The 19,081-nt window shown below is 37.6% G+C and overlaps 1 long non-coding RNA gene across 1 annotated transcript in view; it reads left to right on the forward strand.

Annotated features, from left to right (window-relative positions):
• LOC147825750 (uncharacterized) overlaps positions 1-19,081 on the forward strand; it is a 346,984-nt gene that overhangs the window by 244,223 nt on the left and 83,680 nt on the right. The window lies entirely within an intron of this gene.

Here is a 19,081-nt window from a genome sequence, read left to right on the forward strand (position 1 = left end):
ATTTTATGCCCTGGCATGTATTGTTTGAGGAAGGATGCTTTGGGCTCTGTAAACAAAATAGCAAAGGGATTGGCTTTGCTATTGTATAATTATTGTCATTGTGGGGGGTTTTTCTCCTTCTACTCTTCTGTCTACTTTTTCTTCTTTGTCTTCTCCTCCTCCTCCCTTTCTTCTTCTTCCTCTTCCTTCTACAACTCTTTATAAACATAAAAAGTGTCTTAGCTTGTGGGTCATACAAAAACAGATACCCTATAGGCTATCATTGAATCATCTCCAGAATAGCCACTTAAAAATACCTTATAAAACAAAACATTTAATACCCACAAAACAAGAAGGCTAGAAACAAAGTAGATCTTGGGTGCATCTCCAGCTGCACAATAATAATAGCAGTCATAGTGATAACTACAATTGAAAATGAGTAAAGCCTTTAACTTTGTTTACCAGATGTAAGGCACTGTTCCAACATATTTTACATGTAGTTTTTTTTCATTCGTTTGACAAGCATTTATTAAGGACTTACTGATACCCAGCATTGTTCCTGGTGCTTGGGATACACGATTAAATAAAAGTTGAAAGGAAGGGAAGGAGGATGGAAGGAAGGAGAAAGAAGGAAAGAAAAGAAGGAAGAGGGAGGGAGGAGAAAAGATGGGTTGATTCTGTCATGTGGAATTCACATACTAACCAATTCAATCCTTCTCAAAACCTTGGAGATGGGTGGTATTATTTTTAGCCTCATTTTATAGATGAGAAAACCTAGGGACAAAGAGGAGAATGGGCTTCCCAAGGTCATGCACATAATAGCACATAGAAAGAAGGCATTGACCCGGGGAATTTCCTCCAGGGCCTATGTTCTCATAAGCATCCTGCACTGCCTTCTCATCAAGGACCCAGCACATGCATTTTCTACTGCATATATACTGGTTTTGTTGTAGGCTGATCTCCTTTTGATTCCAAGGTGGTTCCACAGTTTCAAGCATTCCAGATACAGCATCTAGCTGAAGATGAATCATTCCTCTTTTTATGCCTTGTTTTAAAATAAACTTTAAATAAAGTTTATAGGCAATAAAATATATATTTGTTCTATGTATATAGCCAAGTAATATACAAACCCATGTAACCACACCACAACCAAGATAAAAAACAGTTCCATTGTCCCATAAAGTTCTCTTGTGACCACATACAGTTAATGCTTTCTTCTATCAGCTGCAGAAAACCAAATTTGTTTCCTGTCGCCATAAATTATATTTCCCTTTTGTATAATTTCATATCTATTCAACCATACACTATGTATTTTCTGTGTATCTACTTTCTTTCATTCAGTATTGTATTCCCTTCTATTAATGCCTGGTATTCTATTTTATGGATGTGATTAGCCATTTTTACTGTCTTTGAAAGAACATGAAATCAAAACAGACCCAGTTTTGAGCTTGGATTACTAGAGGTAGGTGATGTTGGTGGGAAAAGCCAGGTTTTGTTCACGCATTGTTTGTGGACCCTGTCCTTTTTACCCCACTACTCATTGAGTGGTACCTGGAATTTTAAGTACAGTTGAGTCTTTCAAGAACACTCCAAGTTTTCTGGAGGAGACAAAATAGGGCTATCCTGGAGAAATTGGAGAGAATGCGTGGATCATCATTGGTTTTGATCACAGTAAAAGTTCAAACAAGAAATACTATGTAGCAAGAGCCTGTTTATTTATTTTCCCTTGGAGTGCTGATGAACTCTCTAGCCTCTTTCCTTTGTAGTATTTGAATGAAATCTTCATGAAAAGCTAGGAAGAGACTCTTCAACAGTATACAGTATATTCCCCAAGTTTTAAGCCAATTATTTTCAGGGAAAAACAGTTTCTATTTTGCTAGTATATTCTGTATCAATTATCTGATGTCTTCTCCGGTGTAGTTCAGATGACAGTGACAATGTAATAGTATAAAGCAACCATTCCAATCCATGTCACGACATTAAAAATATGAACATAACAGCAAATGATCTCTATTAACCAGAAATTGATCTCAATGTTTATTTATGCAGGTACAAAGGGCTATTTGGATTAGTAATTACATTTTTTTGGCATATCTCAGGGTTTCAATTTACTTACTGAAAATGGCTTGATGAATTCAAATACTGAATTCTAAATTCCTTACTCATCTATAAACCATTGCTCAACATGGTTAATGGAAATGTTGTACCAGTAAGTAACAGCTTGGAATAAAAAGCAGACCATTGGAATTCAGAGTGGTTTTTAGGAGTTTGGTATCAGCTTCTTAAGAAAACGGCAGTGGACTTTCCATGTAACTAAGATGGACATACAAGTTTTAGTTTATTTTTTATGACCATTATTATGGAACTGTTCATTTCTGGGAAATATCTAGCTTGTTTTTCCAAATCTTGCCAAGGATATTTGCCTTATTTAATTTATTGCAGTATGCTACAGTTAAATTTTCTTTTTTGTGTGTGTGTAAATTCTTTTATTGGTATATATTAGATATACAATATGTTTACATTTATCATTGGGTGCTTCTACCTGTACATGATGTATCTTGGTTCTTATTTTTTCCCCATTCCCTGTCCTCCCTTTACCTTGTCCACCCTTCCCTATTTACAAACACTTTATTTCCATTTTTTCCTTTTCTCATAATTTTTCTTTTCCTTCTTACCTTTCCCCTTCCCTTCCCACTGCTCCTACCCCTTGGTACCTTTTCTTCCTATTTTAAATTATCAATTATTCATTTTAATGCTTATTTGCACTTTCAGTTTCTCACACCAGAGAAACTATTCGGTATTTACACACGTGTGCCCTTTTTATTTCACTTAAGAGTATGTCCTCAATATGCATCCATTTAGCTATAAATGTCTCTAGTTTCTTGTTCTTTATGGCTGAGTAGCACTCCATTTTATAAAAGAACCATATCTTCTTTATCCAGTCTCCAGTTGATGGGCCTTTGGGCTGTTTCCAACTTTTAGCTATTACAAACTGTGCCCCTATAAACATGTGTGCACATATATCGCTGTTTTATGATTCTTTTAATTCTTTTGGGACAATACCCAGCAGGGGAATAGCTGGGTCAAATGGGACCTCTAGTCCTAGTTCTTTGAGGTATCCCTATACTGATTTCCACAGTGGTTGCACCAGTCTACACTCCCACCAGCAGTGAAGCAGTGTTCCTGTTTCCCCACAGGCCCACCAACATTTATTATTGGTTGATTTCTTGATAGCAACCATTCTTTCTGGGGTGAAATGGAATCTCAGTGTCGTTTTCATCTGCAGCTCTCAAATGACCAGTGATGTTGAACATTTTTTCATGTTTATTTGCTGCTTTTACTTCTTTGTCTGAGAATTGTCTGTTTATTTCACATGCCCATTTTTGAATTGGGTCTTTGAATTTGGGGGGGTCTGATTTTCTTCAGTTCTTTATATATTCTAGATAGTAGACCTTTGTCTGAGGTACAGTTGCTAAAATTTTTTTCCCACATTGTAGGTTGTCTCTTAGTTCTGTGGGTGGTTTCTCTTGCAGTGCAGAAGCTTTTCTATAAGATGAGATTCCAGTTGTTGATTCTTTGTGCTAGTTCCTGTGCTATTGAGGTTCTTATCTTCCATCAAGCTTAGTGTTTCCATTATATTATTTAGATCTTTAATCCACTTCAATCTTAAATTTAGTGCATGGTGATAGATATGGGTCTAGTTTTAATCTTTAGCAGGTTGAAATCCAGTTTTTCCAATACCATTTATTAAAGAGGCTGTTTTTCCTACAGTGAGGGTGGTTGGCTCATTTGTCAAAAATGAGGTGGCTGAGTATGTCTGGAGTTGTTTCTGCAATTTCTAATCTATTCCAGTGATCCTCAGGTCTTTTTCTTTGCCAGTACCATGCTGTTTTTATCACAGTAGCTTTGTAGTATAGTTTCAAGTTGGGGAATGTGATAACCCCTGTTATGTCTCTATTGCCTAGAATTGCTTTTGGTATTCTAGGTCTCTTCTGGTTCCAAATGAATTTGTAGATTGTTTTCTCTAGTTCTGTGAAATATATTGTTGGAATTTCAATTGCCGTTGCATTAAATCTATATAGCAGTTTTGGAAGTATGGCCATTTTCACTATATTGGTTCTTCCTACCCAGGAACAAGGGATGTGTTTCCATTTTCTGATATCCTCTTCAATCTCTTTTTTCAGAGTGCTATAGTTTTCAATGTAGAGGTTTTTGCTTCTTTTGTTAGATTGATTCCTATATATTTCATTTTTGGGGATGCTATTGTAAAAGGAATTATTTCTCTAATTTCTCAGGAAGTCTATTATTTGTGTACAAGAAGGCTATTATTTTTTGAGTGTATCCAGCTACTCTACTGAATCTATCAATTAAGTCTACAAGTCTTTTGGCAGAGTTTTTTGAGTCTTCTATGTAAAGTATCATATCATCAGCAAATAATGACTGCTTAACTTCTTCCTTTCCTATCTTTATTCCTTTTATTTCTTTCTCTTGTCTATTTCCTGTGGCTAATGTTTCCAGAATTATATTGGACAGGAGTGGTGATAGTGGGCATCCTTATCTTGTTCCTGAGTTTAGCATGAAAGTTTTCAGTTTTTTACCATTTAGTACAATGTTGGCTGTTGGTTTTTCATAGATAGCCTTAATCAGGTTGAGATAAAGTCCTTCTATTTCAATATTCTGTAGGGTTTTTTTCATGAATGGGTGTTGGATTTTGTCAAATGCTTTTTCTGCATCTATTGAGATGATCATATGGTTTTTGTCCTTGGCTCTGTTAATGTAGTGTGTTACATATACTGATTTAGGTATGTTGAACCATCCTTGCATCCCTGGGATAAATCCAACTTGGTCAGTGTGTATGATCTTCTTGTTGACTCTCTGTATTCTGTTTGCCAGTATCTTGTTGAGGATTTTTGCATCTATGTTCATCAGGGAGATTGGCCTGTAGTTCTCCTTTTTGGGTGGGTCTTTCCCTAGTTTTGGAATCAAAGTCACACTTGCTTCCAGGAATGAATTTGGAAGTATTGCTTCCCTTTCAATTTCATTGATGAGTTTAAAGAGTAATGGTGATAGTTCTTCTTTAAATGTCTAGTAAAATTCAGCAGTGAAGCTATCAGGACCTGGGCTTTTCTTTGTTGGTAAATATTTTATTATGTTTTCAATTTCACTCATTGTAATTGGTGTGTTTAGAATTTCTATATCTTCTTCATTTAACTTTGGCAGTTCTAGGAATCTGTCCATTTCTTCTGTGTTTTCCATTTTATTAGAGTACAGGTTCCCTTTTTTTCCCATTAAGTTTATTGGTACATTTTAGGTATAAAATACAGTTACATTCATCATTGGGATCTTGTACCATTACACGAGTATCTTGGTTCTTGTTATTTTCCCCCTTCCCTTGTCCTACCTTCACCCCCTCCACCCTTCCCTATTTGCAAAGACTTTGTTTCCATTTTTTTCTTTTCTCATATTTTTTCTTTTCCCTTTTTTCCTTTCCTCTACCACTCCCACTTCCGCTGCCCCTTTAGACCTTTACTTCCTGTTACACTGTATCAATTATACATCTTATAATTATAATATCAAGATCTAGGAGACATTACCACAGATTTTACAGAATTTAAAAGGATATAGAAAGCATATTACAATAATCTGTTTTGAAATAAATTTGACAACTTCTAAGAAGTACCTTGGAAGACAAATTAATGAAACTAACTCTGGAGGAAATATAAAATTTGAATAGCACCTATTAAAGAAAGTATATTCCTAGCTTGAAAACCTACCTATATGACAACAGCAGGCTCATATACATTTTAACTGATAAATTATATCAAACTATTAAAGCAGAAAAAAGGAACACTTCTCCCCTCATTTTAGGAAATCAACATTGTGCTAATCCTAAAACTGGATAAAGATAATAAAAGAAAAAAGTATGAACAAAGACAGAAATTTGTTTAACAAAACAAACTCTTAGAAGTCAGAGGTGGCAGTATGTAGAAAGTGGTTTTGTTATAGGGATGGCAGTGTTGGTTTGGTTTAGCATTGGAAGATCCACCCCTAAAAGTCATCATTTTAACAGAGGAAAGGAAAAATCCATATGATCCTGTCACTAGTTGGAGAAAAAGAATTGAACTAAATTCTACAGCTGTTCATGGTAAAAGCTAGCAGGAGCCTAGAAGTAGAATAGAAACTTCTCAACAGATTAAAAACATGTACTCCATACTTCCAGCGAGAATGCCTTATATGAATGGAGAAGATGCGATGCTTTTTCCTTAAGGTGGGGAACAAGGGCAGATATGCTTACTCTTTCTCTGTCCATTAAACTTTGAAACGTAGGCCCCACCAAAATAGTCTGGCAATAAAATGAAACAATTAGGATAGGATTGGCAAGGTAGAAGCAAAATCTTTACATGTAGATGAAATGATCATCTACAGAGAAAATACTACGAAATCTCTAGGAGCCCCTAGAACTTGTATTTAAATTTAGCAGGATTAGAAAACACAAGGTATATATAAAAATTCAGGTCTGGTATACTTGCTATAAATGAAGAATTGGATATTGAAATTTAAAAGTTATGTAGGAGTACAAAGGACCTAGAAAAGTTAAAAACAAAAACAAAAACAGTGTTGGAAGACATTTAATACCTAATTTTAAGACTTGTTCTAAAGCTACAGTAATCAAGGCAGTGTTGGTGTAAGGAAAGATACATAGATCATTGGAATAAAACAGAGAATCTAGAAATAGAACCACACATATATGGTCCACTGAGTTTTGAAAGATTATTTAACATTAGCATTTTATAGAATATAAACTCAATTCAAGAGCTGAGGAAGAGATAGTGTGTTCAGCAAATGGCACTAGAACACCTGGTATCTGTATATAAAAAATTAACCTCAACTCTTTATTTCCATACATGAAAATAACTTGAAGGGATCTATGAACCTAAATATGAAAGCCTAAAAGTATAAAACTTTAAGAAGAAATTATAAGGGAAAATGTGTATGAATTCAGGGTAGGTAAGAACTACCTAGGATACAAAAGACATGATGTATAAAAGAAAAAATTGATAAATGAGATTCCATCAAAATTTAGAACTTTAAATGACATTATTAAAATGAAAAGTAGTCCTTAAACAGACCATATTTACAATGCATATAACCTATGACCAGAATGTATAAAGAATTCTAGAGCTCATTAATAGACAATCCAATTAAAAAGTAGACATAAGAAGATGATAAATAGCCAGTACAGCACAAGCAAAGGTGTGCAAATCTAGAATCAGAAAAATACTAATCAATACAATAAAAAGATTGAATTATACACTCATTAGGGAGATGAAGTTCAAAGTTTTAAAAGCCTTGTCATGACTTTTTCTTTTTGTTGGATTCTCCCCCTTTGTGTTTAATTTGTCATGCCCAATGGATTCATTCTGCTGCGTTTCCTGGGGTTGTGATCCTCATTGTCTTTTACTAGGGTATTATCTAAAATTTTCTGGAGTGCCAGTTTGATATTCATGAAGTTCCTGAGGTGCTCTTTATCATGAAAGTATCTTATTTCTCCATCAATTTTGAAAGATAGTTTTGCAGGGTACATCAATCTGGGTTGGAGGCTGTTTTCCTTTAGGGCTTGAAATACATCACTCCAAGCTCTTCTTGCCTTGAGGGTTTGCTTGGAGAAGTCTGCTGTGATTCTGATGGGCTTTCCTTTGTATGTGATTTGTTTCTTTTCTCTCACTGCTTGTAGAATTTTATTCTTCTGTTGGATTTCTGGAATCCTATTATATGCCTATGTGTAGATTTTTTTTTTATTAAGACAAGCTGGAGTCCTATATGCCTCACTTATCTGTATGTCAAGTTCTTTTCTCCTCCTTGGGAAGTTTTCTGGCATCACTTCTGTGAACAGTTTTTTTATGTCATCTGCACCCTCTCCTCTTTCTTCATTGACTCCAATCAGTCTTATGTTATTCTTCTTTGCATCGTCTAGCAGCTGCTGAATTGATTTCTTGTGTTCTTTTAAAATTTTAAAGCAATTTTTCTTTTCCTGGTCATTAATTGCAATCTTTTCTTCTATATGTGAAATTCTATCCTCACATTGGTTCATTCTGCTGTGCAGACTTTCGATGGAGTTTTTAATCTCCTGGAAATCTGTTTGCATCTGTTTTATGGATTGCATTTGTTTCCTATGTTGGGATTCTATCATGTTCCTCAGATCCTCTATTTTTTTATCTGTGTCCTCTCTAGATTTATTAATCATGTCTTGCATCATGAGCAAAATCTTTGCTGTTATCTGAGTAGTTATTTCTGATTTCATTTTTCCCAGATCCTCTTTTGTTGCCAGTTCAGAGGGTCCAGGTTGTTGAGTATCAGATTGTTCCATCTCGTTTCCCTTTTTGGTTGCTGTAGGTGATCCAGAAGTCTGTTTTTGAGGCTTGTTTAAGTGTCTTCTCATTTCCATGGAGGGAGGGTGCTTCTGGTGCCCCGCCCGCATGGCTCAGCTTCTCTGCCCTAGGAGCTTGGGATGTTGACCAGAGTACAGGTTCTCAAAGTAGGTATTGATGATCCACTGAATTTCTGCTGGATCTGTTGTGACTTCACCTTTTTCATTCTTAATTGCATGGATTTGAGCCTTTTCTTTCCCTTTTTTTATAAGGTTGGCTAAAGGTTTATCGATTTTATTTATTCTTTTGAAAAACCAACTCCTTGATTCATTGATTTTTTTTTATCGTTCTCTTAGTCTCCATTGCATTGGCTTCTGCTCTGATCTTTATAATTTCCTCTCTTGTATGAGCTTTGGGTTTGTCTTGCTCTTCTTTTTCTAGGAGCTTAAGGTTCAGCATTAGGTTGTTTATTTGAGCTCTCTCGGATTTCCTAATATGTGCATTCACTGCTATGAATTTCCCTCATAGACCTGCTTTTATTGTGTCCCATAGATTCCTGTATGTTGTACTGGCCTTATCATTTAGTTGTAGAAACTGTCTAATTTTTTCTTTAATTTCCTCTGTGACCCATTGGTTGTTCAGGACAGTGTTATTCAATTTCCATATGTTTGTGGGAGTTTTGCGGTTTCTTATGGTATTGATCTCCAATTTGATTGCAGTTTAGTCTGATAATATACAGGGGGTAACTTCAATTCTTTTACATTTACTAAGACATGTCCTATGAGCTAGCATGTGGTCTATTTTGGAGAATGGCCCTTGTGCAGTCAAAAGAATGTATATTCTGATTTTGTGGGGTGGAACACTCTGTAAACATCTATTAAGTCCATTTGTTCAACAGCTTGGTTCAGTTCTAGAATTCTATTGTTGACTTTTTGTCTAGATGATCTGTCTATTTGTGATAGTGGGGTACAGAGGTCCCCCACTATGATTGTATTAGTGCTTATTTAGTTTTTCATGTCCATCAATTTTTGTTTTGTATGGTTGGGGGCATTTGTATTTGTTGCATATATATTTAGGATTGTCAACTCTTCCTCTTGGATTGTTTCGTTCACAAGGATGTAATGACCATCTTTGTCTCTCTTAATTAGTTTTGGTTTGAAATCTACTTGTCTGCAAATAAGATTGCTACCCTTGCTTTTTTCTGGGTTACTGTCATGTGGAGAACTGTTTTCCATCCTTTTACTTTCAGTGTTTCTTATATACAGTGTATTGTTGAATTTTGCTTCTTAGTCCATTCTGCCAGTCTATTTCTTTTGATTGGTGAATTGAGGACATTAACATTGATGGTTATAATTGACAGATATTGACTCATCCTTTTCATGATGTTTTACTGTTATTGGCTCTTTTATTTTTTATTTTTCCCCCTTTCCCTTTAGTTTCTTGCCTTGCTTAGTGGCTTCCCTCTTTTGGGCCTCATGGAGTTGTGACCTTCATTGTCTTTTTCTAGGATATCGTTTAGAATTGTTTGTAGTGCTGGTTTGGTGTTCATGAAATTTCTCAGGTGTTCTTTGTCGTGGAAGTATCTAATTTCCCCATCGATTTTGAAAGATAATTTTGCAGGATACAATAGTCTAGGTTGGAAGTTATTTTCTTTTAGGTCTTGGAATACTTCACTCCAGGCTTTCCTTGACTTGTGGGTTTGTGTTGAGAAGTCTGCTGTGATCCTGATGGGCTTTCCTTTGTAGGTGATTTGTTTCTTTTCTCTAACTGCTTGTAGGATTTTGTTCTTCTGTTGGGTTTCTGGAATCTTGACTATTATATTTCTTGGTGTAGATTTTTTTTTTTTTTTGACTGTGGCTGGCTGGAGTTCTATATGCCTCACTTATGTGTATACCCAATTCTCTACCTGTCTGGGAAGTTTTGTACTATTACTTCTGTGAACAATTTTTTTATGTCAATTGTACTTTCTCCTGTTTTTTCGTGGACTCCTATCAGTCTTATGTTATTTTTCTTTGCATCATGTAGCAGCTGCTGGATTGATTTCTTGTGGTCACTTGCTATTTTTAAGAAATCTCTGTTTTCATGGTCATTAACCACAATCCTGTCTTCTATATCTGATATTCTATCTTCACATTCCCTTAATCTATTGCGCATACTTTCAATGGAGTTTTTAATCTCCTGGATATCTGTTTGAATCTGTTTCATGGATTCCATTTCTTTCTTATGTTGGGTGATCATGGTTTCCATTTCTTTCTTATGCTGGGCATTCATGGCTTCCAGCGTGGTTCTGAGCTCATCTTTTTTTTTTTTTTTTCTGTTTCTGTTTTAGAGCCTGTAATCATGTCTTTCACTCTGCTCACCATCTCTGTAGTAATCTGGGAAATTATTTCTGTTTTGAATTTTTCTAGAGCCTCATTCATCTGTTTTGTTACTTTCTGTGCTATCAGTTCAGGGTGTCCACATGGTTGATTATTATAATTTTCTACCTCATTTCCCCCAGAATTTGCCTTTTGTGGGGTGGAAGTCTGAGTTTGTGGCTTGCTTAATTGTCCTCTCATTTTTGTTTTTGGTACTGTCCTTGTTTTAATTCCTGAGTTGATACTTAGAAGTTGCTTATTCTAAGTATCTTTTTTGCTTATAATTAGAACCCTTATGGAATGATTGCTTCTCAGAGGTGTCTTCCAGATATAGCTGGTCTTTAGGTTTTGAGTCTCTAATGACTCTGAGGCTATTTAATTTTCATTATATCAAGAAGGCAATCACAACACCTTAGCCCAAGTGATGAAATCAGCAACACCATAGCATTAAGTACATCTTAGAAAATGACAATTTGTGGTGGTTGTTAATCTATCACCTTTAACTGTGTGAGTTAAATCAAAATCGAGGACCAGCCCAACATATGTTTATAGTGAACAATCTCTTCAATATAGCAACTTTACCCTTTGGGATGGGGAGTTAGAAGGCACTGGGGATGGATGGATAGATAGGTGGAAGATTAGGGAAAGGTTAGCAGTGAGGCCAGAGGACACAGGAAGATCACACAGTCTCTAAGAAACTGTTAAAAACAAGAGGAAAAGACAGAATGAAAGAACAAAGACCAGAACAGAATGACCTAACACCAATAGAGAGGCTAGAAACTGTGTTTACTTTCCTTTAAAGCTAATGACAATCAAGAGAAGGAAAAAGAGAAGAAAAGAAAAATAAAGAAGAAATCCAAATTAGGTCCAGAACAGGAATAAAAGGGGAGATGAAGAACAATGTGGGACAGCAAGACAGTGAGTATGAGAGAAAGAGAAAGAAAAGAGAAAAGAACGGAAAAAAAGAAGAAAAAATAAACATTTGAAAAGAGTAGAAAAATAATAAAAGTTAAAAAGAGAAAAAAATTTTTACAAATAATAAAAAATAAAAGTGAAGAGCCTCCTTCAGTGTATGTCTCTGCTGTCACAATAGACAATGCAGAGAGCAGTGTGCAGATATAAGTCAATGAGTCTCAGCAAGCCAGTAGCAGACCTGTGAGATTCTGGCAGATTTCTGCCTGCAAGTCCCAAGTTAAGCTCCCTGTCCTCCTGCAGGGTTGAACTCTATAAGATTCTACTGCAGGTTGCAGCTGCCCTTCCCCTGAAAATAGTTCAGTTTCCAATGGGAGGTGATGATCCCTCTAACTTACCAAGTATGGTGGTCTGGTGTGCCTTTATTGCAGAGATTCTCTTCACCCTTCCAGTGGGCTTCAGTTTTCATCAAGAAGCCTAAGAGAGGCCCTCTTTCTGTTGTTCACTTCTGCTCTATCTTCTGGAGCTCAGGACAATGGCTTTTATGACCCCCTGTGCCTCTGTAGTGTGGAACCAGGTAGCAGTGCAGCCAGGAGGCCTGAGGCGGCGGAGAGGGGTTTGCAGGCACCCTCATGGCTAAGCTGGTCACTGTGGATGGGGCATGGGGATGGAGCAAGGGTTCTATACTGCCATGGTTCTCACCATGCTCTGGCTGGTCACTGTGGATGGGCAAAATTTTCAAGTTTTATTACACATACTACTGAGTGTATGTCTATGTGTGTGTGCAGAGAGAGTTTTTAAATTGCCTCAAGAAGATACTTAACATGCAGCTAGTAATAACATATAAAAACCAATTTCTTAATAAGGGATTAGATAATTATGAGCATAAAAACAGAAATTGAGCTTTCTTTTGTAAAACCTCTTGGGAAATATATGTTCTCAGAGCCAGTGGGAGATTTTACTATCCCTCCTCCTGCATGATTTGCCATAACAGGCTGAGTTGGAGTTGTGGGAGATACTTGGTCCCCAGTTAAGCCCCTATCCTTACCTTTCACTGATGATGATGGGCAGCTTGGGCTCATCACTGTCCTGCTTTTAAAATCTCCTCTGAGGTGTGTGTGTGTGTGTGTGTGTGTGTGTGTGTGTGTGTGTGTGTGTTCAACTGTCTCCTGTCTGTAGCCCATGCCACTTGTTTCTTCCAGTGACAACTGCTTTTATGTTCCTGGGTAAGGTAGTGAAGAGGCTTTTTAACCATAAGAGGGACAGATACAGGCAAAATCTTCACAATGTTGCATTTTTAAATTTTGTCTCTGCCTTCTGCTCCTTCCCTTTTCCAATGATGTGATCACACACACTCCCTGCTTCTCTACTCTACCTTCCTCTTCCATTACTAGTGGCTCAGTCACACAACTGGGAAGTAATTTGATCATCTTCCAAATCCCATTTGAGGCTCCCTGGTTGACTCTAGCAGTAATGCTCCACCCCCTCCCCCACAAAGCACATAGAATGGATGCCACTCACATTAAACACTCTCTAATGAGGATATGAAGGGTTATGGGTAACCCCAAGCTCACCAGGTACACCACCCTTTTCTCTCATATGCATAAAAGAACATCTCAATGGAGGCAAGTAAGAGAAATCTATTTCAAGGATAATGTTGACTCTGCTTTACTTTACAAAAAAAAAAATCTAAGTTTTGTTATGTTAAAATGCATTCAGTGACAAATTAGTTCTATCTGCTTACCACTGCAAGTCCTTGCACTAGCCATTCCCCATCAGTCTTCCCAGAGACTCTCTCTACCCTTCCCCATCCTGCTTTGTCCCCTGGGAGGGGACCCTTTTATCTTTTTCTGCCATCCAGCTTCCTGTTAAATCTGACCAGTAAGAGAGGGTGTGGCTGACAGAAGGAAAGAAACATTGATGTATTTGTTCTCATCTCTTTTTGTGCTGAGTTGGATTCCTTTACCAGAGACTACCAAACCCCAAGTAGGCATCCTTCTTCCATATCAGCAATGTGAATTGCAGCTACCACTCTCTAGAGTATCCATGATGGGGAAAGAGGAATGGAGCAACCTCCCTACTGCTACTGCTAACCTTGGGATACTTAACCAAATCATGTTAGTTCCTCTTCACATTGCCCACACCTTTGAAATAGTCTGAGATTGTGTGTGTCAATGTGTCAACTCTTTCCTCCCAGGACTCTGAGGCTGTTAAGTACATTTTCTAGGAGTTCTGATATTTAATAGGAGACTCTCACTGTTGACATTGAATAAAGGGGAAAATAGCTGAGCAGGCACGCAGGCCCCAGCCAAAGGCCCTCCCAGACACCAGCAGCTTGAGCAGCACAGATCCCAGCCAGAAGGCCGCCTGGACAACAGCCCAGTGTGGGGATTCAGAAGGCCATCTTTCTGAACCCAGGTATTGGTACAGTGGTGAGCAGCAACGAGAAGACCTCTCTGAGGCTTGTTGAGAATTGAAGCCCACTGGGAGAGCAGTCACCTCGATAAAGGTGCAGTAGACTGCAGCAGTTGAAATGAGAAGACATTTAAACAAGCCTCAAAACCAGACTTCCAGATCACCAAAGGCAACCTCAAAGGGCAACAAGATGGAACAGTCTGAAACTCCACCACCTGAATTCCCTGAACTGGCAATGAAAGAGGCTCTGGAAAAAATAAAACTAGAAATAATTTCTCAGATTACAGAGATTTTGTCCATGGTGAAAAACATGATTAATAACTCTACAGCAGACACAGATTAAAAAAGTAGAGGAGCTGAGGAACATGATGGAATTCCAGCATAGGAAACAAATGGAATCCATAAAACAGGTGCAGGAAATTAATCCAGGAGATTAAAAACTCCATTGAAAGTTTACGCAGCAGAATGAGCCAATGTGAGGACAGAATATCAGATATAGAAGACAGGATTGTAATTAGTGACCAGGAAAAGAAAGATGTTTTAAAAATAGCAAGGGACCATGAGAGATTGATCCAGCAGCTGCTAGCTGATGCAAGGAAGAATAACATAAGACTGATTAGAGTTAATGAGGAAATAGGAGATAGTTCAAGTGACATAAAAAAAACTGTTCACAGAAGTAATGGCAGAAAACTTCCCAAGCAGGGGAGAAGAATTTGACATACAGATAAGTGAGGCATATAGGACTCCAACTAGCCATGATGCTGAATAAAGAAAAATATCCTTGATGTCAAGAGGAATTGCTCTCCAAGTTGGACATTTAGGCTTTTGCCATTTGAAGAGGAGCTCTTTAGGTACAAGACACATTCTTCAAGGATGTTGTCTGTGTGACTCTCTTCTTCATGGACTTGCTGGATACACTTTCTGTATTGTTGCTTATTCTCTGTTCTTTACCAGATACTCAGTACATTTTCTTAAGGATCAGACTTACTACCAAGAATTCTTAAAGATACTTTTTTCTTTTTCTTCCTTAAACTCTTCTCCTAGAGTTTACTGTAATCCTCCAGAAAATAGACATACAACAATTACAATTTTCACATTCTAAATATATCACTATTTGCAAGACACTGGACTATGTTGTGGTTCAAGTTCTGATTTTGTGTCTTGCTTAAATGGACATGATACAAAAGTACTTAAAAGCATGCCATTTCCTTTGGTCAGATGGGAACAGGAGGTAGGAGGATTAAATCTGCCATAGGAGCTCATTGCATGTGTATACATTATATGAACTCAGTTTTCTGAAAGATAAGTGATTATAACAATATCACATTATATGAACTCATTTTTCTGAAAGATATGTGGTGATAGCAATATCACATTCCTATGCAATAATTGTGAACTGAATGGGATGTATGTCCTGCTTTTTAAGCATAGTAAATGCTTAATAAGTATTAGCTAAAAAATTACAAAGAACAATTTATATTGTTTCCATTAAGCTCTTTGAAGGGAAAGCCTGTCTTCACATCTTTGCGTTCTTGTTAGAATCCAGTATATATTAAAGATGGGTGTCCACTGCCTGCCCCACAAGTGCAAAGACCCGAGTTTGATTCCTGGTACCCCCCCCCAAAAAAAGGATGGATGGATGAATTCATGGATGGGCCCGGACTCAAATAGAAATTTACTCAGGCTACTTAGAGGCTACTAGGTAATAACCTGGAAAAGATAACATTTTATAAGAACCCACCCAGTGTTTTGGGTCTTACATGTGATTTTTCTTTCTGCTTAATTGATTCAAATCATGGATACACTTTCTTATGTCTATAGGTTCTTTTGAGGGGGGTTCATATTTTACAAAGAATTGAAATACTCTCTTCCATGTTGTTCCAGGTCACACACATTCTAGTACTTTGTGAACTTCACACAGGCATGTATAAATTCTTCTCAAGAATTATTTTCTCATGTTTTTTTAAAAACAAGGGGTACAGTTCCTGCCAAAACTAACAGCAGGGGAGACATCATTTGCTGACTAAATATTTCCGCAACAAAAGTTGGGAAACTTAACCCCAGGGTATTGATATTTCTAACCATTCTCTATGGATCAACAATTAGGCCAAGTTCATCTATCAGTTATGAAACAGCCCATAAAGAATTTAGACTTTCATTTCTGCCAAGCAGCAAAACAAAGTGAACATACCATGCAAAAGCCTAGATTATATATTTTTGTATCTGTTTCTATTTTCCCTTTAGCCAGTAACTAATTATCTAATTCAATTCAGTAGTTCTTTCTTATTACCTGCTATGTGATGGACAGTCTGTACCCAATAAAGAAATTCTTTGAAGTGAGATGTAGTACAATTAAAATGACTGTATGGTATATTTGGAGTGTTTGGGAAAAGCAGATTCATTCCTTTCTGGCCAGAGAGTTCTCACCCATCACTGAGTTTACCAGGAACAATGGCTTCCATCCTTCTGAAGCTGGGAGAGAGTAAAGTCCATGGATTTTGGAGTCACTTTTAATGTTGGCTGCATAGTCACCAGGTAGCTCTGTTGCTGAGCACATTCTTTCATCTGTGTGAGCCTCTTTCCTCCACGAAGAAGTGAGTGAAATGATCTCCACCTCACCATATATTGGAGGGATGAATGCAATGGTACAAGTGCCTGGTAGCACTGGTTTCTCTCTTCACTTTGTGATGAAGCTAGAACTAAGGTACCTAGGACAGAGAAGAACGGGAGTAAATGCTATTAGCTGGGTTTTAGCTTATTTGATGAATACAAGAACAGAACATTGACCTGATTCATTTTGTGAATCACTCATTCTTATTCAAGACACAACTGGGGCATTGATATGAGACAACTGAAAATTATCTTTTGATGGCAGAAAAAAGTCCTTGTCTGGGCTCTTGTATTTATACTTGCCTTGGATCAATAAGCTTGGTGCTGAGGTTCCAAATAATAAAATTCCTAGGCCTTTGTCTTTTCCTCTGACTGAGTAGAAACACTGGTGGCCTCCTGAGGGGAATCCTTTCAGTAAGATGGTAATATGTGCACTAGCCCTGGCCTTATAGGTAAACAATGAGAAGTAGTAGCACATTGCTCAGGGTACTCTGTTGACAAGTGTAAAAACAAAACCAGCATGGTTTAAATGCAACAAGAATTTCTTAGAAAACCATTGGATACCTCAGAATATGGGCATGAGCCTGGAGAACAAAGCTCAGAAAATGGGCACAAACCAAGGGAAATTCGACATCATGATGATTTGTAACAAGAACAATCTCTCTGAACTATTACCACCAGTCTTAGCACCACTGAATATTTGCCAGGGATGGTGACACATACCTGTAATCTCAGTACTCTGGAGGCTGAGGCAGGAGGATCACACATTTGAAACCGGACTGGGCAACTTAGCAACTTTGAGAGACCCCATCTCAAAAAATTAAAAAGGGCTGAAGACATAGCTCAGTGCAAAGGTGCTGGATTCAAACAGAAATATCACACAAAAAAGATGCTATAATACCAAAAGCCATCAACCAAGGTCAGTATCCTGTGCAGGAAGTTCATTTCATTTTTCCCTGTCTTGTCACTTCTCTAGGTTGCTGCAATGGTTAGCCCTCCCCAGTATGAGGCATGAGCCTCCTGTGAGTAGACATACAGACCTGTTCTGTTCAAGAACTGAGGCTGCATTTTGATGGACCTACGCCATCTGGAATGATCTGGATACATCCTGCTTTTACCTAATACTGGCCTTGAATTCTTGTCAGCTCAGAGCAGAGAGTTCTCTGGAGCCTGGCTGCCCCTGAACACTCTAAGAATATAACTTTGGACTCGTAACTTAGCCCCACAAAGCCTCAGTGTCCTCATCTCTAAAAGATGAATATTGGTTGTGAGGATTAAAAAAGATCTATTGAAAGCCCCAGGATGGCTCCATTAATGTTTCATCCTTTCCATTCCCTTGGGCATTTTGTTCACTGAAGCAAGAGCAATCAGCATACTCACCCAATTATACACAGTTGTACACAAAGTCACTAGAAACAATTTGAAGAAAAGTCAGAGGTTAGACATAAATGCTGAAATAAAAGATGAGCATGGAGGAGAAAGGACCCTGAAACCAAGCAAAGAGAAAGCAGAGCTGTGGCATCAGCATAATTCTTATGTCAGCACTAAAGCCATTTAGCATTAAAGTCACCTGAGATGAAGACAAGAGATGAATCCTAAAGAAAAAGAGAAGAAATATTTACAGTGCACTTACTGGGCAACAAAGCTGGTTACTGTGCACACAGTATCACATTTAAACTACGTAACAATCCATGATGGAGGCACAGTACTTCCTTCACTACATACCAGTAGATAATGAAACTGAGGCACTGGGAGCCAGTGGCTGGTGACCAGGGCAGCTTCTTACCTCAGTCCCCATTCTTCCTAGGACAGTAGAAGAAAATCAGCCCCAGAGTTTACATCTCTTCCATGTAAGAAAGAAAAAAGCCTGGGGCAGGAATGGCTTAGTACCGTTCCAAATGTGGCAATCAGGACAAATGTCAAGTGTGAACCCATCAACTGTAAGGAGGGTGGGCAAGGAGATAATGTAGTCCACTTGAGTAAACATAAAAGTTCCACTGTATCCATACAGATGAGCACTGTCTTAGCGAATCCCTAGTCACCTTGAGTGTCATTAAGAAAAATGAAGCAACGATTAGAAATATAGCAGGAGGATAGGTACACGTCCCTTCAATGTCACCCGTAGGCATTCTTTAACTGGCCTACCCAATATTAGTGAATCATCTAGAACAGGACTAGACAAACTCTTGGCAGCCATACGGTTTTGCAAATAAAGTTTTATTGGAACACAATCATGTCCATCCATTTATATATATATTTAAAACTCTTCATGCTACAATGTCAGAGTTGAATCGTTTCAAAAAAGATCACAGGACTTGTAAAGCCATATATATTTACTAAATTGCTCTTGATCCTGACCTAGGAGGATGTGCCTGTGTTTAAATTTTCTACTTACTACTTTGTTAGAGCCCATATACTCTAAAATTATATGTCTTCTGG

Source organism: Heterocephalus glaber, unplaced genomic scaffold (genome assembly GCF_053883595.1).
Source record: "Heterocephalus glaber isolate CG9 unplaced genomic scaffold, H.glaber_assembly_v1.0 deba00001497, whole genome shotgun sequence".
Lineage (NCBI taxonomy): Eukaryota > Metazoa > Chordata > Mammalia > Rodentia > Bathyergidae > Heterocephalus > Heterocephalus glaber.